This window comes from Melospiza georgiana, chromosome 2 (assembly GCF_028018845.1).
Source record: "Melospiza georgiana isolate bMelGeo1 chromosome 2, bMelGeo1.pri, whole genome shotgun sequence".
In the NCBI taxonomy this organism is placed as follows: Eukaryota; Metazoa; Chordata; class Aves; order Passeriformes; family Passerellidae; genus Melospiza; species Melospiza georgiana.
Window position 1 is genome coordinate 37675726 of NC_080431.1, and position 22272 is coordinate 37697997.

The window sequence follows — 22272 nt, forward strand, 5'->3', positions numbered from 1 at the left end:
TATCTAGTATCATAGGTTAAGCAGAAGTTAAAACTATAGACATGTAAATTCTATATCACAGTTTATTTATATTTTTGTTCCAGTATTTTTCTTCTTACAGTCATCACTCTATGTCAAATCATATAACTTCAGCTCAGATTTCTTTCAGAAAGATCTACCTACCTTATTATTTTTTAAGATTCCCTTTCTTTTGTGGCTTTAGCAGTTATCTTGTTTTGACCCTGTTCTATTGAAATTGTTTGTATAGTACTTCTATGGCATAAACATGAATCTATGTGAAGTTCAACAATAAGGTACTTAAAAGAAAAAAATTATAGTATATTTCAGATGCTTTTCCTCTTTTGGGAGGGAACTTACGGATCCAGACCTGTCAATTTCTGATTCAGCATGGATCTAAGCATTGCAGTTTCAAGGAAAGCAGTAAATTTCCTGTGGCCCATGATGTCATTGTAGGAGTGGCTATTGTATCTATACAGATACAGAACACATGATGTCATTTTAGGCGTGGCTATTGTATCTACACACATACAGAACACTCCCATAATCATCAGTATGAAGGGATTTTTTCTAAGACAGAATACCAAATTAATAAATGTCTTGAATAAAATGGATTTTTTCAAAGTATAAGGCATAAATGCTGAAAGATTTTTCAAATTTCATGGTAACCTATTGCAGGAAATAATCTGCCTGCGAATTTTCCTACTGCATAACACTGGAGATCACTCTTCTAGGAACTTTGCAGTAAACTTGCATAATGTTTATTTGCCCACTCTGTAATAGAGTTGTGCATTAAATTTTTATTTTAATAAAGTTACTCTTGATATTTGGAAGGTACAAAAACTCTTCCTATCTGTGCTGCAAATGTAAAGCCTATGACTAATAAGAGGATAATGTTTTTTAGACTAGGCTGGACAAGAATGCTTTGATTATAGACACGTTTTCACATTTTGTCTTAGACTTGCATATCATAACTGCACAATCTTCCCATTTTGAATTCTGGGACTGGAGCAGATGGCTGAGATGTATTTCAAATAATGGTACTTGACATATAATGTCTATAAATAGCTGCACAGCTACAAGGTGTTATTTGTAATTTTTCCTTCTTGCGAAGAAACAAGAAGTTCTCTGTCACTTCATGATAATTGTTCTTGAAATTTTTCACAAATGCATAATTTTTTAAAATTTTTATCTTAAGGTAAAATGACAAATACCAAGGCAGATGTTCTTTTGCATGTTACTGGATTCCCAAATGTCTCCACAGCCTAGTCATAGAATCAATTCCTGCCACATATTATGCACATATATATATAGATAGATAGTCATGGAGAAAAAATATGAGACATACATTCTCCACTTTTACAAAACATTTCTTAAATTTATTTGTCACGATAAAGGAGTCTATCAGAAAAAATAAATTGATTTTCTACCAAAAAAACCTACATGAATGATAAAATATATTATGTATCTTACTAAGAGTGAGTTTATGTGTTAAATAATTTTCCCTTCGGCTCATTGATGCAATGATTAAAAAAAAAAAAAACAGAACTGGTACTTAAATTATACTAAAATGTCAGCTATGGAGGGGAGAGGGTTGTACACCATACCAAAAATAATATTTTGGTTTTATGTCACTGGTGGGTGCTCTTTGAGAGAACAGTTAGTTCTTGTTTCAGACAGAAGAAAAATGAAAAATGGTCTTAGACATCTTAGTTTATGGTAATATAAAATAAAAACTAATGCTTCAGAATCTTAAGCCAATTTCCATATGTTGTATTCTGTTCCAGTATTGGTGTTGTCATGTTTTCTATCAAGGTTAATGCAAACAAAATAAAAACCTCAGGAAATCAGCTACAACTTATGTAAAAACTCTTGCTGAAAACAAGTTAGAATGAACAGACTGTGTGATTTAAATGTTCTTTTAAATTTTTGGCAGCTTGAGATTTATTTTATATCCCATTTGCTCCTTATTCTTTTAGTTATAGTAAGCAGGTAATGCTTTCTTTGCTGTGAAAAATGCTGTTGTTGCCAACTTTGTCATCTAAGCTTCGTTTTTACAGTTCTAGTAGCATCAGTTTGTCAACATAAAAGCTAAAATATTCTGAACTCAATCAGGTTTCTCAGGCTTGTCTCTGGAGATGGCATTAAGGGGTTTGGATAACCTTATCTGTTCAATACTGAGGATGTTTCTGGCTTCTGCTAAGTGCTCTCTAGTGATTCCTTTCAAAACTTTTAATGGACAGCAATATGTCTGTCTGATCATATACATACTCCTTACCACGTCATCCTTGAGACTTTTTAACACAGCCTGATAGTAGTGCTACCCTTTCAGCCAGTTTTACATGGACCAATAACAGTAGCATAACAGGGGGAAAAAGCCTCAGACATTTAATGCTACTCTTCATTTTGGTGTAATTATTTTTGGACTTTTTAGGAGGTATAGGCAAGTTGTGAAGTGGACTGCCTCCAGAAAAAAAAAAAATCAAACCGAGAAACAAACAAAAAGCCAAAACAAAAACAAGAAGCATATCACGCAACAAAACTCTTTCATATCCAGAAAGCTGAAAAACGTTGTATTAATAAAGAAATATGGTGTAGGGCAAGACTCATATTTGAACAACATCACTCATCTTGCACAGTTTTGAAGAATACAATTTAATATTTTATGAGATTATGTAGATTTGTATTGGGAAGGTTACTTGTATTAGGAAATACTATTTCTATTGTTGGATGCATATTGAATTATTTCAGTGAAGTGGAACAGCTCTGATTGTGTTACCAAAAAATACCCCAAACAATTTTTAAATGAAAATTCCAGTTACAATACACCAATTTTTTAGTTCTGCAGACAGAATGTTATCCTTTAGGATTTTAAATTAGTGCACAGAAAGATTTGAGGCTAAACTTAATGCAATAACTTTTTCATTTTATGTTTTTCAAAGCAAATTATAAGTTTTGCCAGTGTTACAATTGTATTTTCTGCGATTGCACTGGTGGGACTCTCATTTAAATTAGAATGTTTTATCATCTATTTCTTCAGCAAAATCATACTCTAACATTTTGATATACATCTTTGGGAATGAAAAAAGACGGGAAAAACTAGCATTCTACCTTTAGCACAGTCTTTTCCTACTAATTTAATTTTATGATGGTGCCCTCTGCATGGAAAATGAATTTTTATTTTCCCTTGAGGTAATTCTTTACACAGACACCACAACAGAAGAGTTGGCCTGCTGTGATAGAGCTGTAGCTACTCTTAGCTGATACAATGCCTCTGGTAGTGGCCTACTCTCCATTAAGGAAAATGTGTATTTCTGACATTAGCTCATTTGTAAGTTTAAAAACCTTGAATGGAAGACTACACTCAAGCTAATATAACTCCAGAACTTTCTTAGAGGGGTAAAAAATAGCACATTTGAGCTTTAAAATGACAATGGTGGGTTCAATCTCTCTCAGAAATGAACACCAAGCATGCAACAAATTGCAGCTTTTTATTAATATTACATTGTTTGATGGTGCAGCACAGAAAGTGTGGGCATCTTCCTTGGAAGGAAGATATGCAGAGAAAAATTGATTTATTTACATAAGGGAAAAAAAAAAGTAAAATGCTTCTGTGCACAACCAGATAACTAGTTTTGATTTTGTTCCCAGGCATTGTCAAATGCAAAAAAGCATAAACAATGTAAGGAGTAGAGCCTTAGTTGAGTCTATTAAGTTATGCACAGTAGGATTTATTTTTCTCATTTATTTTTCTATTTAAATATTCAAGCATTGCAAGGAGATTGATGCAGATGTTAGCACAGAGCATTTTGTTGGGATAAAATGAAATGTGCAATGAAAACTATGAATAGTGACTTAAAGATCTTGAACATGCTGATCCCACCCAGATCAAGAAACCAAAGAAACCAAATGCAGTGGCCCATCTAATATTTTATGACTCAAGCTGCTATTCAAGCATTTTTATGGAAGTAGTTGGAAGATATTATCCTTACATTAGCTGACTCAAAGTTCTCATATTGGACTGCCGAGAAAATATTTTAAATAAGCTAGAAAAAGAACTAAAAACATCTTAAACCCAAAATAACAACAAAAAAACCAAAAGCAAGACAAAACAAAAAAACCCACCCCAAACCCACAAACCGAAAATTAAACGTATTTTCTGAAGATGCTCTGGAAAAAGAACAACCCTGTAAACATCCCTATAAACATCCCATTTGTGATAGAACTGTGGTTAAATAGAGTGGGAAGGGATTTTAAGGTATCAGCTAGTCTGTCTTTTAATGAAAGCATAATCAAGTAAGTTTAAGGCAGGCATTTTTCTATGAATTTTTAAAAATATTTCTTTGCTACCCTTACAACACCCAAAACTATTAAAAAACATCATTAAGTGTTTTAATCATGTGACTCATTAAAAAAATTTTCTCAACTACTATCTATACTAACAAATTTTTGTCTCAGCTCAGTTCTTTTCTGTTCTGACTGAAGGGAAAGGTTACCTCTTTGTGGCCGTCTTTTTTCTTGTAGCATTTTCTCATCCTGTGTGTGTCTCAGCTTCCTTTTTTTCCAGACAAACCCACATATTCCAAGCTTTTCATTGAAATATGGACAAGTATAATAAAGCATGGCCCTCACAGTGTTCATGCTGAACTCCCTAGCCTTTAGCTGCAGTGAAAGCTGTTTCAGAGAGAACAGTCACAGTCTTTCACTTAATGCTGACCCACTAGCACATCTTACCTTCACACTCAGAGCATAAAAGGCATAAGGACAATTTCCTCTTCAGGGTACAAATGATGTCTAGCAAAAGTTATTCCATAATACTAATCTTTTCTTCTTCATTAAGTCAAAATGTTATGTGATGTAGATACTGACCCAGGTTGCTCAGATGAGAATTTATAAACTTCCTGGTCCCTGACATGGAGTGTGGGAGCTAACAGGAGTCAGATACCCCAAACAACATGGCATGTAGTGTAAGACTTACACATGCCATGGTGAAAGACTTAGTCTGGAGTCTTTTGAATGTGATAACACAGGTGAGGCCAGTCACCTGTTATGAATTTAACCTAACCAGGGTTAAATTTATAAATAAATAAATAAATAAATAAATAAATAAATAGGGAGTCTTAGAGAGGTCAGCTTTTTTACATCCTGCAGTATTTGAAATTGGGACTGGCAAAAGTCTGAGTATGTTGTCAGGGCACACAGATTTGGGTCTGAAGGAAGGTTTAATTGCTGTGGGTTGTCACACAGCTCTGCCAGGGGACACGGAGCAAAGGCAGGAAGAACAAACTGGGAATGCGATGTGATAGGGGCGCTTGGTGTTGGAAAGTAAAATGATTGTGTCAGGTTGTTCATTTAGGTTGTCTTCTGGAGTTTGGAAGAGCAGATGAGCTCACTGGGCTCGGACAAGGAATCAGCCCTGGGCTGGAGGGAGCACTTGGAGCATGGGGAGTGCTAGTGGAGCAGGAAGGGCAGACCCTGACAGAAGGGCCTCTCCCAGTTACACTGTCAGCTGCCAGACAGCCAGGGGCAGTGGGACAGCTCCAGGCACTGGGCATATCCCCCAGGAGAGTGACAGGTTGAGGCTGCACCAGGGTATAAGGGTGGGCCTGGCTCACCAGGGGCGTGGCTGGACAGGGCAGTGGGAGCTGGAGAACAATTCTGCTGCAGCACCCATGGGGCAGGTGACAGCGGCACTGGGAGGTGCCATGGGATCCTGGGCTGTGGGCAGGGGTAGCCCTGATAAGGCTGGATAGGGACAGTCAGTCCTCAGGACCCTGTCACCTATGTATAACTTCCACACAGCTGTTCATTTTTATAACATATTGTAGCTGATTCTCTAGTACCCCATCTAAAAATTTTTCACTACTTTTTACTTTCATTACACAGACCAGATTTCAGAGTAATATGTGAATTTCTAACCTCTGTATTTGTGGTGGTGACACACTGTTAATCTTTTATTGATAATCCTGAGCACCCAGTCTCAAAAATGTTTCTTAGCTCTAGTACAAATGCTGAGTCCTTGTAGGAAAGACAATGAGCAGAAATTCATCAGGAAGCAAGTGGTTGCTGTGATAAAAGGAATGTCATCATGACAGAGAAAAATAGGAATAGACAACTGACACTGCAGATTAATTCATAACATCACAGAATCAATCACTGAGGTGTGAAAAGTACCTTAGACAGAGGCAGCCATCACTACCAGATTAACACTTCTCTTAGCTACTCCTGATTTTCTCTCAAAAAATAATACATGTGCTAGTGGTAAAAAAAAAAAAAAACAAACCCTTACTTATTCAGTATCTCAGCTCTTAAATATTCAGATTTCACTTCTGTTTTATAGGCAGTATGTATGCCTTCATTTAAATTATGTATTCTATTTTTTTCCATTTCCTTTAAAATTGATATATGGTTTATTAAAGATTTTTAGGTACTCTATGCTTTTATTTAGAGTTTTTAGGTGTTCATTTTTGGCACCTTATTGTTTCTGCTGGAAAAATAAGCAGTAACAGTGCAGTTTCACACCTCAGCAAATAATCTGCAATTAAATCATCTGGACAAATGAAATGAGCTTATGCTCTTCATGAAAAAGGTAGCTGAACTTCTCTCTAATTTGCAGGTCATTTATCATTTCCCTTTTTATTTTCAGGATTTGACAAGAATTTTCTACTTTCTGCTTCACAAAAATTGTATAATTGCGTTAGATATGCTCAGGATCACATATACTTTGAGAAACAATATGAGAGCAACTACAAACTACAGCCAATTCTTTTCACTTTAAAAATTGGATTTTCCCCATTTTCCCTCTTTTGGTAGGCATGTGGAAGTGATGGGTATTTAAACAAGAAAATCATGAAAGTCTTTGAGGTTTTATTTCAGCAGTTCTTGTCTTATTGTTTGAAACCTCTCACCTGCTTGACATCTGTGTCTGTAGAATTCACTTAGTGTATTGTCATAGTCCAGAAAAACTCTTGTTATTGTGCGTACCTTGGGAAATGATATCATGGTTAGTTAGTAGCAATTTATGAACACCATTCTAAGCTTCCTGAAGTGGACCCAAATCTTATACATAGAATATGGAAGATGCAGCACTTGAACATATTTTTTTTCCTTAATGTAAACAGCCTTAAGGGTCATTTTTAGGATGACAATGACTTTCGATTAACTGGCTTTCATTAATCCAGTGCAAACACAATGGGACAGTTCCACAAATTACAGCAATATTGTGTGAACACTTCAAACACTAAAAACTATATCTTGCCCTTCCCTATATTTTTACCCCTTTGCTATTATCTCCTGTTCTGTCATTTTAGAAGAGTATCAGTCTAAAAATCTGATCCTGAGTTTTCCTGAGACTTCATGGGATTAGTTTTTACGTGCTTCTTTTCAGACTGTGGCTACATCAGAAATTTTAAGGTCTCTGATTTTATTTTTTTGAAGATATGTGAACACTGTTTAAATTCATATCTACACTTTCTGCCAATGAACTGAAAATGGCACATATAAAGTGTTTAATTGACAGGAGCAGGTCTTTCTTCTTGCCTGTTATAAAATAACGCATAAAAGCCATCCAGCCATCCATCAGGACATTTTTCTTTATTTGCTCAGGCAGAGACCATAGCTATTATTACAGATGACCGTTGGTTATTGTAACCAAAGATACTGTTCAAATTACTCCAAGACAGCTTTACATTACACAGGGTAATGATCTGCAAAGTCATGATACTGAAATCCAAAGTAATCTCTAGTTTTATTTCCGCAAAGCTAATCTCTTGATTGGCAAAATGAAGTATTTTGAGTTATTATATTAAAATACTGTAATTATATTCTAACATTCAAGGTTAAAACTAAAAAAACCCCAAACTTTCATAAACATTTCATAGACGCTAATGTGCTTTACTTGCAATTTCACGGAGTAATACAATGGTAATAGCAGTGAAGATTAAAAATAATGAAAGTTTCTTTTGATTGCTCATTGCAAATTCTTTTCCTTTAAAGTCTTACATGTGAGTTCAAACAGGCCATATGCAGAAAAAAAACCTGAAGACTTATAGTTTTTTAAAATAAATTATAGGGTAACAGTACCTTTTACTTTGTCTCACCGAGTAACTGGAATTATTGTGGATTTCTTATTGCTATTTTGTCTAAATCTTCACTGTGGTGTATGTTCATTAAATTAGGAAACTGTGGAAAATATTTTAGTTGTTAACTCTGAAAAAAGGAAACTTTTCTCACTCAGGAATCCAAAAAATGTAAATAGCATTCACCTTGATTTAATTAGGCATTTTACTGACTTATAAAAAAATGTAGGTAGTGCTTCAGATTTGCCATGTCTACACTCACTTTCTCAATTTTTAGTAACAGTCCTTTAAGACCAGGAAGATTATTAGATGTTTTGACATAGTCTCCAAGTCCACTATTATTTCAGCCAGACCCTTTTGAATTCTCATAATCACATTCGCAAAAACTTTGTCCTGATAGAGGACAAATATTCAACAAAACAGCTCAGTGAAGTACTATGTAGATTTTATGATAATGCATTTTTTTCCCCAATCTACATGTTCACCCCGGCTGTCTAGTGCAGGTAAAAAAGCAAAATAATTCAGTTTATTTATTATTCCAACCCATTAGACTGTAGAGACACTTCGACCTGAAGGAGTGATCATCACAGAGAGACAATACCTATTTGGCTTGGTTAGTGTTTTCATCACATCTCAAGACCAAGCTGTTGGGAGCATGTGGGAAATTCTGTCTCCCTGTAGGTCAGTGAGAAAGCTCCCACGGACTTTACAGAAGTTACAATTTCATGAGAGGATTCAGGCTAGCACTCACCAGACTTATAGCAGACTACAGCCCTAACCACTTCCCTTGCTACCATTCGTACCCCAGAAAACCTCGCTGTCCCCTCTAGAGCAAGAAATGTGTGTAAAATCTTTTCAGTAGTAATATTAGGTGATCCTATCCTTTATCCAAAATAGGACCACCACAGCTGTCTCAACCTTTCTACTTCTAACTTATTTCTTTCATGCAGAAAAAACCTGACCTCTGACCTCCACTTTCCAGAGGAACCGCCCCATCACCCTTATATTTGGCCTAGGCAAACATTCAGTGCAACAGATTTTTCTGGAGACTAATCAAAACAAATCCATCTGGCCAAAGAACACAGGATATCTGTTTCAATTGCAGACTTTTTCTGGATTTCAATTTAATGTTTTGTTCCAAGACGGATGAAAGCCGTCTTCCCCACGGCTCCGGAAGCTTCCGAGGACCCCAAGAATTCCTTCAATGTAAGAACCCCCAAAATTCCCAAATTTTATTTAATTTATCCAAAATTTATTTTTATTTTATTTTTATTTCTTTCCCCAATTTATTCTGATTTTTTCCCATTTTTTCTCCAATTTATTTCAATTTTTTCCCATTTTTTTCCATTTTATTTGAATTTTTTCCCAATTTTTCCTAATTTTATTCGGATTTTTTCACTAATTTTTCCCCTTTTTATTTCAATTTCCCCCCATTTGATTTGCATAAAATTTGCATTAAATTTGCATCAAATTTGCATAATGTTTAGAATAGGAGAAAATTTGGAAAAGATTGGGAAAAAAATCTGATAAACACAGGATGAATTCGAAAAACCGAGTGGGGATCAAATTTAGATTACATTTGCATAAAATTTGCATAAAATTATTGCATAATGGGGGAAAAGTTGGGAAAGATTGCAATAAAAATTAGATAAAAACGGGATCAATTTAAATATCTGAATGGTGGTCAAATTTAGATGAAAATTGTTTCAAATTTGCATAAAATTTACATATAATTTGCATAAAATTGTTTAAAATTGAAAAAATTTGTGAAAAATTTGCAAAAAATCAGAATAAAAGTTACATTAAAAGTGGATCAGTTTCAAAATCAAAGTGGGAATAGAATTTAAATGGAAATGGCATGAAATTTGCATAAAATTTACATATAATTTGAAAAAAATTTAGAAAAAATTGTGAAAGAATTGTGAAAGAATTAGCATAATTTGGATTAAAAAATAGATAAAAAAAAGATCAATTTAAGAATCAAAATGACAATCAAATTAAGATTAAATTTGCATGAAATTTGCATAAAATTTACATATAATTTGAATATTTTTCTCCAGGTTTACGAACAAGACGAGCTGAGTGAACAAATAGCGAGCCCTGAGGGGCTGATGAAAAAACTCAACGCCATCACCGGATCTGCTTGAATAGTCTGCAGAATTCTCCTAATTTATGCTAATTTATGCTAATTTATTCACGGAAAATCTCCGTTTTGTAGTGATTTTTTTTGGTTTTTTGTAGAAGTTGTTGAATAAAGTTTGGGTAGAAAAAATAAATTCTTTTTTTTTTGTTGGTGTCGTTAATAATTAATTATAAATTAAACATTAATTAATTATTAATTTATTCTTAATTACTAAATATTAGTAATTAAATATTATTTATTAATCAATTTATTAATTAGTTATTAATTCATTTATTAGTTATTAATTAATAATTAAATGGCCGAGGTCAACCTAAAAATTCATATATGTTCTAGGCATGTTCTAGGTATGTTGTGGGTATGTTCTAGGTATGTGTTTCTTATTAATTAATAATTAATTATTGATAATTAATTATTAATTAATTATTTATTATTAGTTAATAATTATTATTAATTAATAGGCCAAGATCAACTTAAAAATTCAGATATGTTCAAGGCATGTATGTTCTAGGTATGTGTTGCTTATTATTAATTATTATTTCTTAATTATTAATTATTAATTAATTAATTATTAATAATTATTAATTAAATAATAGGCAGAGGTAAACTTTAAAAATTTAGATATGTTCTAGGCATGTTCTAGGTACCTGTCGCTTATTATTAATAATTAATTATTATTAATTATTAATTATTGGCTGAGATCGACTTAAAAATTCAGATATGTTTTAGGCAAGTTTTAGGTATGTGTTGCTTATTAATTAATTGTTAATTAATTATCAATTATTCATAATTAATTAATCATCAATTATTATTATTAGTTAATTAATAGGCCGAGATCAACTTAAAAATTCAGGTATGTTCTAGACATGTATGTTCTACGTATGTGTTGCTTATTAATTACTTATTAATTAATTAACAATTATTAATTGTTAATTAATTATCAATTATTAATTATTAATTAATTGATAGGCTGAGGTCAACTTAAAAATTCAAATATGTTCTAGGCATGTTCTAGGTATGTGTTCCTTATTAATTAAATATTAATTAATTATCAATTATTAATTATTAAGTGATTAATAATTATTAATTATAAATCATTTATTAGGCTGAGATAAACTTAAAAATTCAGATATGTTCTAGGCATGTTCTAGATACATATCTGGGTATGTTCAAGGTATGTGTCGCTTATAAATTATTAATTAATATTTAATAAATTAATAGGCCAAATATTAATTATTAATTAATTAATAGGCCAAGGTCAACTGAAAAATTCATATATGTTCTATACATGTAATAGGCAGGTTCTGAGTATGTTCTAGGTATGTGTCGCTTATTAATTATTTATTAATTAATAATTAATAATTAGGCCAATTAATAATTATTATTTAATAGGCCGAGGCCAACTTAAAAATTCAGATATGTTCTAGGTATGTGTTGCTTATTAATCAATTATTAATTAAATATAAATTATTAATTATTGTCAATTATTAAAGACGGCCGTAAAGCGCGACTGTCGTAAAAGGTGCCGTAAAGCGCGACTGTCGTAGATACGGCCGTAAAGCGCAACTGTCGTAAAAGGTGCCGTAAAGCGCGACTGTCGTAAATACGGCCGTAAAGCGCGACTGTCGTAAAAGGTGCCGTAAAGCGCTGTTGGAAAAGAAATGAAATTTAGCAAAATATTTAATTATAGTGAGTTGTGTGTGAACTGGTTTGTTAAAAGCAGTTTTGTAGCCGTTGAAAAGTGTGTTGAGTTTTGTGTGTAACCTAGCAGGTAGTCTTAGGGATTTAATAAATAATTAAACTAGTGCAAGAAAGTAAGAATGCTAACCTGTCTAGAGGCAGCATACAATGCTCTTAGAATAAGATAAGCAGAGGATTAATGATCTTGTTTGTGAACCAAGGAATGTATCACAAGGGGTCTGTGACCAGGCAAGGGGAACGGGGAACTGTTTCTTGGAGGCTAGGCAAGGGGAACGGGGAAACTGTTCCTTGGAGACTTTGTTGTGAATCGCATGTATAAGAGGGAAGCACCCATACGTGAATTTGGGGGCTCGGACTTTAGGGACGTGAGTCCCCCAGTTCCCCGGGCCCTTAATAAAGCACCCACAAAACTTATCCGAGTTTTGTGTCATTTATCAATCGGGCAACAGTTTTCTGGCGACCGCGTCAGGACTCCGAGGGCTGCTGGGGCGGTTCGCGTCCCGATCCACTCCAAGCCGGCACCGAGCACTTCTCGGGGAGTCATCGGTCGTGCCCGACCCCCCGCGCCTGTCGGACAAACTGCATTAAGGTAAGCCCGAAGGTGCTTTATATTGGAAAAAAAGGTGATAATTGGATTTGGATTTGGTGGTTGGTAAAAAAGCCTAGGCTCCGGCCATAAGACGTCTAAGGACGCAGGACCGGAACTCACCTCCTGTTTGTTTTAGGGAAGGACGGCGAGAAGGTATAGTGGTTTAAGGTATATTGGTTTATTGGGATTAATAGTGGAATTAAAGGTTGTAATATGATGTCTTTTAAAACTTTTAAAACCTTAGTGCAAGCCAATGGTAAAATACCTGGAAATACACCATTAGGTTGTATATTGAAACGGTGGAAAAGTGAAGGGTATTATCAGGAATTGGATAAAAGTAAAATGATAGATTATTGTAATCATTGGTGGCCTGAATATGAGATTGGGGAAGCGGGATGGCCGGTGAATGGTACACTGGAATTGGGGATAATGGAATCTTTGATGCAATTTTTAAGGAGGAATGAGAAATGGGATGAAATACCATATTTGGATTTGTTTTTCGTTTTATATCGGAAAGAGGAATGGCAAAAGGAATGTGGTATTTTGGTTTTAGAAGTGAATGATGAAAGGGAGTGTGTGGGATGTAAAGAAAGAAAGGAGCGTAATTTGTATCCTTCAGTCGAGGAAGATTTGTCTTATTGTATAGCACCTCCGAGGGTTCCGGTTGCTCCTAATGTGCCCCCTGCTCCCTCTGCGGATATAGCTATAAAAATGGGATCTAGTGAGAGTGATAGTGATGGTGGTGATGGTGAAAAGAAGGTATACAACAACAGGGAAAAAGAAACTGCAAAAAGACAACAAGCTAGTATTCTGGCTGTAATGCAACAGGCAGGGGCAGGAGGAAGACCCATTAGGGGTCGAGGTCGGGGAGGAGCTAATCACGGACAGAGGGGGTTGCCAAGAGGTCGGGGAGGATTTGGGTTTGCACCTAACATGGGGAGGTTGGATCCAAACCAGTGTGCGTTTTGCCGACAATTGGGACACTGGAAAAATGAATGCCCGGTTAGAGGAGGTATGGGCATGGGAAACATGGGATTAAGGACAGGTCCAATGGGGAATGCCCCTGTGGGAGGATTCACGGGAGGACCAGCAGAAGTTGCTCAAGCACTAGTTTTGGGAAACTATCAGAATCAAAGCTGACTAGAAAAGGATTTAAGGGTAGTTTTAGAAATAGATGGAAAGGATCAAGAATTTATGGTAGACACTGGAGCTACTTATTCTGTACTCAATAGACGATTGGGAGCAACAGGGAAACTAGAGGAACAACCATTTTTACAACCTTTAAATCTTAGGTTCGGGGGGAAGGAATTAGATCACCAATTTTTGTATATGCCAAACTACCCCACACCCCTTCTTGGCAGAGATCTGTTGTCCCGACTTAATGTGAAAATAATATTTGAAGGGGGAAGGGTGAAATTGGAAATACCTGAGGAACAAATAGCAGGCATTTTTGTAATCAAGGAAGTGGATGCCTCTCCTATTCCAGAAGAAATTGAGCAGGCTGTAGTACCCTGGGTATGGGAGTCAGGGGTCCCCGGAAAATCTAAAGCTGCGCAGCCAGTAAAGGTGGAACTAAAGGAAGGGGCCTGACCAGTGAGGATAAAGCAATACCCCTTGAAGCTTGAGGCAAGGAGGGGAGTAGCCCCGTTAATTAAACAATTTTTGGCTCAAGGAATATTACAGGAATGTGAATCGGAGTATAATACTCCAATTTTTCCAGTAAAGAAACCTAATGGTAAGTACCGTTTGGTACAGGACTTAAGGGCTATTAATGAAATAGTGAAAGACATACATCCAGTTGTTGCTAATCCTTATACTTTGTTAACATCTGTATCAGAGGAGTTTAAATGGTTCTCAGTGATTGACCTTAAAGATGCCTTCTTCTGCATCCCACTGGCAGTAGAGAGTAGGAAATATTTTGCCTTCGAGTGGGAGAGTCCTGATTTTGGGAGAAAGAAGCAGCTTATGTGGACGAGACTCCCACAGGGATTTAAATGCTCCCCTACTATTTTTGGAAACCAACTGGCCAAGGAGCTGGAGGAATGGAAGATAACCCAGGTAACAATATCCCCATCCTTGTATGTAGTCCTGCAGTACGTGGACGACATTTTTCTGGCTACTAAGGAAAGGGAAATGTGCGTGGAATTAACAATTAAATTACTCAACATGCTTGGCCAAGCAGGGTATCGGGTTTCTAAGGAAAAAGCTCAATTGGTCAAAAATAGCGTTATTTACCTCGGTTGTGAGATCACACAAGGGCAGAGACGTTTGGGAGTAAACCGAATAGAGGCAATATGTGCTATTCCTTTGCCTCGTAACCATCAGGAATTGAGATATTTTCTAGGAATGGTGGGATGATGTCGACTGTGGATCATGAATTTCGGTCTCCTAGCCAAGCCACTATATGAGGCCTTGAAGCAGCATCGGTTGGAGTGGACGACACAGCAAAAGAAGGCCTTCCAGGAATTGAAGCAGGCACTAAAAGAGGCCCCAGCCCTAGGACTCCCTGACGTGACCAAGGAATTACAGTTGTACGTGAATGAGAGGCAAAAACTGGCATTGGGGGTCCTCACCCAGAAGGTGGGATCCTGGAAGTGGCCAGTGGGATACTTCTCTAAACAACTGGATTCGGTAAGTTCCGGGTGGCCCTCGTGTTTACGAGCCGTGGCGGCAACAATAATTCTTATTCAAGAGGCCCGGAAATTGACTTTGGGGGCAAAAATGAAAGTGTTTGTTCCCCATATGGTCATGGCCGTTTTGGAGCAAAAGGGGGGTCACTGGCTATCATCCAGTCGAATGTTGCAATACCAGGCCATCCTGAGAGAACAGGATGATATTGAAATAAGGACTACTAATCATGTTAATCCAGCAGAGTTTTTACGCAGTGACCAGGAAGCTGGGGGACTGGTGCATGATTGCGTAGAGGTAATTGAACAAGTATATGCCAGCAGACCCGACCTAAAGGATGAACCATTGGAAGAACCTGAATGGGAACTATACACTGATGGATCCAGTTTTGTCGAGAATGGGACTCGCTATGCCGGGTATGCAGTGGTAACATTGGATCGGGTAATAGAGGCAAAGGCTTTGTTACCTGGAACTTCGGCCCAGAAGGCAGAGGTGATTGGACTCACCAGAGCCCTGTATTTGAGCAAGGACAAAAGGGTTAATATCTGGACAGATTCTAAATATGCCTTTGGTGTGGTTCATGTACATGGGGCGTTATGGAAGGAAAGGGGGCTTTTGAATTCACAGGGAACCAACATCAAGCACCGGGAAGAAGTGCTACAGCTACTGGATGCGGTACACAGTCCCAAAGCAGTTGCAGTAATGCATGTTAGAGGACATCAGACTGCGGAAGGAGACGTTTACAGAGGAAATCGATTTGCTGATGTTACAGCACGGCAAGTGGCACGGGAAGTATGGACTCAAATGGCATTGGTACCAGTAAGAACAAATCCGGCTACCCCATACCTGAATCAGGAGCCCAAATATTCAATAGAAGATGGAAAACTAATAAACTTGCTAGGGGCACAGAAGATTTAACTTGGGTGGTATGTTACACCAATGGGACAAATAGTGATACCTACCCGCATAATGAAATTTATTTTGGAATCTGAACATAATAAATGTCATTGGGGGGCAGAAGTATTGGTAAAATTTTTGAAGAATGAGATAATCTCTAATCAGATGTTAACAATGGCAAAAAGAGTTAATGCAATGTGCCCGGTATGTTTGAAAAATAATCCAGTAGTCAGGAGACAAATACAAATGGGAAAGTTGCAAGTCGGGCCACAACCAGGAGATTGCTGGCAAGTTGATTTTTCTGAACTGCCTAGGGCACAGGGATACAGATACTTGTTAGTGTACGTATGTACATTCTAAGGGTGGCCGGAAGCTTTTCCATGTAGAACTAATCAGGTTAAGGAGGTGGTAAAAACCTTGTTAAAAGAAATAATACCAAGATTTGGAGTACCTTTAGGATTGTCATCAGATAGGGGTCCGCATTTTATAGCCGGGGTAGTGCAGGAATTAGCACGAATGTTAGATATAACCTGGAATTTGCATACCCCCTGGAGACCTCAGTCTAGTGGGCAGGCGGAAAGGATGAATCAAACCCTGAAAGGACAAATCAAAAAGATTTGCCAGGAAGCTAAACTGCACTGGCCTCAAGCTTTGCCTTTGGCCCTACTCAGGATTCGAATTAAACCAAGGGAAAAGGTAGGCGTAAGTCCATATGAGATATTATATGGCAAACCATATCATGCAACTGTATTAAAAGGGGAGGTACATGTGAGTGGGGACCAGGCGATTGCAGAGTATGTTATGTCACTTAATAAGATCTTGAATTCTTTAAGAAATACGTTACAGTGGAATAGACCGCTCACGCTGGAGAATTCTGTCCACGACATCCAGCCTGGGGACCAGGTGTACGTCAAGAAGTGGATCACGGATCCGCTACGGGAATCATGGAGCGGACCCCACCAGGTGATGATGACGACCTACATGGCGGTGAAGGTCCAGGGGATGGATGCTTGGATCCATTACACCAGGGTAAAGAAGGCACCGTTCCAGTGGGAAACCCAGATAGTGTCTCCAACCCGGATGATCTTCCGCGCAAAGCCGCCTTCTTAATTATATTACTGCTAGTGATCATGAGACTAGTACCCGTTCAAGGGTCTACTCTTGTACAGGTTGAAGAAACAAAGGTTACAGTCATGGAAGGGATGGATGTTCAATTAACTTGTGTTATCTTTGACAGCCAGAGAGTTGAGGCCGGTGAAGTTATTGCAATATGGCAACGGGGGGCTGAAAGAAGCCGAGGCAAGATAGGAGTCGGTTAGGATCAGGATAAACAACAAGGAAACACTGAATCTTACCAAGGTAACCACAAACGATACGGGAGAATATACATGTTTGTTCAAAATACGGGATAGTTTTGATTACAAAGAGTGAGTATGAGGGTTTTGCCATGGACAGGGGATCGTGCTGAAAACATAAAGGTTAATCCAGTATCAATGGCAGTAGACATGTGAGATGGGCCACCTCTCAGAATAAATTGTTCCTTCCTAGTAAGATCAAGATATCAAAGGAACCTTTGGGTCAAATGGTGGAAGCAAAATAGGGAACTGACCTGGGACAGAATAGAGGACGGGACCAGTTGGTGGGAGAAGGAAGGCAAAGGTTGTGGGTGGAAGGAATTAGATGGAATGACAGAATTAGAGGAATTAGAGGCATGACAGAATGATGTTATCCTTACAGAGACACAGTAGAAGGAGTAGACGGGAGTTTAATGATACAATAGAACGAAATACTGAGCAGGAAAACTTAGTGGTAGGATTAATCAGAGATTTTGGGATCATGCAGAATGTGACTAAAATAACAGCTTGCCTGCCATTACCACAGGCTGCAGGTGAACCAATTCCCTGGGGAATAATACCAGTAACCAAAATGCCTGAAACATTCAAGAATGTTTCATGGTCCTGCCAGTCAGTTCCCAAACCAGTAGATGTATGGAGGGATTTGTGTATGACCATTCAGGCTATGACTAGAGAGGAATGTGAAAAGAAATCCAATCATTATGGTTGGATTCAAAATACCAGGAGGTGTTTAATTGCAACCCCAATAGATGAGCCATGCAATACAGTACGAATAAGAACGAAATCCCAACAAAATGAGATGAGTTGTCAGAATGTCACACAGAATTTTGACACCTGGAATAGTTGGAAGACATTATGGGGACCTAGTGTTTTGGAACACTATAATTACCTTGGGGAAGTACAATGGTGCATCCAATGGTCAGGAGTAAAGAATCAGTCACATTATAGGGCCCTTATCACGTCTACATCTTCCCGAGAGTTCAGACCGCAGAAAGAGGATTGGAATTGTACTGAGGTTTTTACATGTGATACACCGGAAGACCGAATCGGATTGGTACCGGTAAAAATGGCATTAAAGTGGGGATGCGAGTGTAGGGGGTATGATCACACGGTTAGCAGAGAGTCCATGGATGGACCTATAGATTGCAGATATACTACTGTGCATAGCCCTGGAAATCTAGTCTGGGTGTTGGGACATGGACAGTGGACCACACATTTACCTCTAGATGGATCAATAACACAAATCACCCTAGGGGTTCCCACATTGTGTCCATACTGGAAACAGAACAGATTGATCCAAAGGAAAGGACTCAGAAAGAGGGAAGAATCCCTAGAGGAGCAGTGGCATGAACCTGGCTCAGGAGTGCAATTTGGATGGATATTGGAGTCATTATTCCCTCCGGTAGCGACATATCGAAACAGGGAAATGCTCAACAATTTGTTAGGACAGACAGAAAGGTTGGCAGCAGCTACTAAGAAGGGATTTAAGGATCTAAATTTGCAATTGCAAGCTACATCAAGAATGACCCTACAAAACAGAATGGCATTGGATTTGCTACTGTTAAAGGAACATGGAGTTTGTGGTTACCTGAGTAGGAGAATAGATCATTGCTGTGTACACATTCCAAATGTTACACTTGAAGTTGAGAAAGATATTTCTCAACTGGCAGAAGTGGAAACAAAAACCAAGGAAATTGAAAGGGAAGCACAGCATAATTGGATAGGAGCAGTATTTGATTCTTTGGGGCTTCACCTGTCTGGCTGGATTACGTCTGCTATACAGTATGTACTAATGTTTTTAGTATTTCTAGTGACTATATGGATTGTATATAGATGCCTCTTAGGTGTGATCGAAAAGGAAAAGAGGCGATCTCTCCGGTTGCTGAAGGCGATGACCCGTGGGCGGCAGAATGAAGAACATTCCCCACCTCGTTATGAAGATGTTACTGTCAATACTGTTGATTGAGCATCCTTGCAGCAGGACTGAAGGATGCTCAAAAGGGGGGGAAATGTTGGAAAAGAAATGAAATTTAGCAAAATATTTAATTATAGTGAGTTGTGTGTGAACTGGTTTGTTAAAAGCAGTTTTGTAGCCGTTGAAAAGTGTGTTGAGTTTTGTGTGTAACCTAGCAGGTAGTCTTAGGGATTTAATAAATAATTAAACTAGTGCAAGAAAGTAAGAATGCTAACCTGTCTAGAGGCAGCATACAATGCTCTTAGAATAAGATAAGCAGAGGATTAATGATCTTGTTTGTGAACCAAGGAATGTATCACAAGGGGTCTGTGACCAGGCAAGGGGAACGGGGAACTGTTTCTTGGAGGCTAGGCAAGGGGAACGGGGAAACTGTTCCTTGGAGACTTTGTTGTGAATCGCATGTATAAGAGGGAAGCACCCATACGTGAATTTGGGGGCTCGGGTTTTTGGGACATGAGTCCCCCAGCTCCCCGGGCCCTTAATAAAGCACCCACAAAACTTATCCGAGTTTTGTGTCATTTATCAATCGGGCAACAGCGCGACTGTCGTAGATACGGCCGTAAAGCGCGACTGTCGTAAAGACGGCCGTAAAGCGCGACTGTCGTAAAGACGGCCGTAAAGCGCGACTGTCGTAGATACGGCCGTAAAGTGCGACTGTCGTAAAGACGGCCGTAAAGCGCGACTGTCGTAAAGACGGCCGTAAAGTGCGACTGTCGTAAAGACGGCCGTAAAGCGCGACTGTCGTAAAGACGGCCGTAAAGCGCGACTGTCGTAGATACGGCCGTAAAGTGCGACTGTCGTAGATACGGCCGTAAAGTGCGACTGTCGTAAAGACGGCCGTAAAGCGCGACTGTCGTAAAGACGGCCGTAAAGTGCGACTGTCGTAAAGACGGCCGTAAAGTGCGACTGTCGTAGATACGGCCGTAAAGCGCGACTGTCGTAAAGACGGCCGTAAAGCGCGACTGTCGTAAAGACGGCCGTAAAGCGCGACTGTCGTAGATACGGCCGTAAAGCGCGACTGTCGTAAAGACGGCCGTAAAGCGCGACTGTCGTAGATACGGCCGTAAAGTGCGACTGTCGTAAAGACGGCCGTAAAGCGCGACTGTCGTAAAGACGGCCGTAAAGTGCGACTGTCGTAAAGACGGCCGTAAAGTGCGACTGTCGTAAAGACGGCCGTAAAGCGCGACTGTCGTAGATACGGCCGTAAAGTGCGACTGTCGTAGATACGGCCGTAAAGTGCGACTGTCGTAAAGACGGCCGTAAAGTGCGACTGTCGTAGATACGGCCGTAAAGTGCGACTGTCGTAAAGACGGCCGTAAAGCGCGACTGTCGTAGATACGGCCGTAAAGCGCGACTGTCGTAAAGACGGCCGTAAAGCGCGACTGTCGTAGATACGGCCGTAAAGCGCGACTGTCGTAAAGACGGCCGTAAAGCGCGACTGTCGTAAAGACGGCCGTAAAGTGCGACTGTCGTAGATACGGCCGTAAAGCGCGACTGTCGTAAAGACGGCCGTAAAGCGCGACTGTCGTAAAGACGGCCGTAAAGCGCGACTGTCGTAGATACGGCCGTAAAGCGCGACTGTCGTAAAGACGGCCGTAAAGCGCGACTGTCGTAAAGACGGCCGTAAAGCGCGACTGTCGTAGATACGGCCATAAAGCGCGACTGTCGTAAAGACGGCCGTAAAGCGCGACTGTCGTAGATACGGCCGTAAAGCGCGACTGTCGTAAAGACGGCCGTAAAGCGCGACTGTCGTAAAGACGGCCGTAAAGTGCGACTGTCGTAGATACGGCCGTAAAGCGCGACTGTCGTAAAGACGGCCGTAAAGCGCGACTGTCGTAAAGACGACCGTAAAGTGCGACTGTCGTAAAGACGGCCGTAAAGCGCGACTGTCGTAAAGACGGCCGTAAAGCGCGACTGTCGTAGATACGGCCGTAAAGCGCGACTGTCGTAAAGACGGCCGTAAAGCGCGACTGTCGTAGATACGGCCGTAAAGCGCGACTGTCGCAAAAGTGTCGTAAATACGGCCGTAAAGCGCGACTGTCGTAAAAGGTGCCGTAAACCGCGACTGTCGCAAAAGTGTCGTAAATACGGCCGTAAAGCGCGACCGTCGTAGATACGGCCGTAAATACGGCCGTAAAGCGCGACCGTCGTAGATACGGCCGTAAATACGGCCGTAAAGCGCGCCTGTCGTAGATACGGCCGTAAAGCGCGACTGTCGTAAAAGGTGCCGTAAAGCGCGTCTGTCGTAAAAGGTGCCGTAAACCGCGACTGTCGCAAAAGTGTCGTAAATACGGCCGTAAAGCGCGACTGTCGCAAAAGTGTCGTAAATACGGCCGTAAAGCGCGACCGTCGTAGATACGGCCGTAAATACGGCCGTAAAGCGCGACTGTCGCAAAAGTGTCGTAAATACGGCCGTAAAGCGCGACCGTCGTAGATACGGCCGTAAATACGGCCGTAAAGCGCGACTGTCGCAAAAGTGTCGTAGATACGGCCGTAAAGCGCGACTGTCGTAGATACGGCCGTAAATACGGCCGTAAAGCGCGACCGTCGTAGATACGGCCGTAAAGCGCGACTGTCGCAAAAGTGTCGTAAATACGGCCGTAAAGCGCGACCGTCGTAGATACGGCCGTAAATACGGCCGTAAAGCGCGACCGTCGTAGATACGGCCGTAAATACGGCCGTAAAGCGCGACTGTCGTAGATACGGCCGTAAATACGGCCGTAAAGCGCGCCTGTCGTAGATACGGCCGTAAAGCGCGACTGTCGTAAAAGGTGCCGTAAAGCGCGTCTGTCGTAAAAGGTGCCGTAAACCGCGACTGTCGCAAAAGTGTCGTAAATACGGCCGTAAAGCGCGACTGTCGCAAAAGTGTCGTAAACACGGCCGTAAAGCGCGACCGTCGTAGATACGGCCGT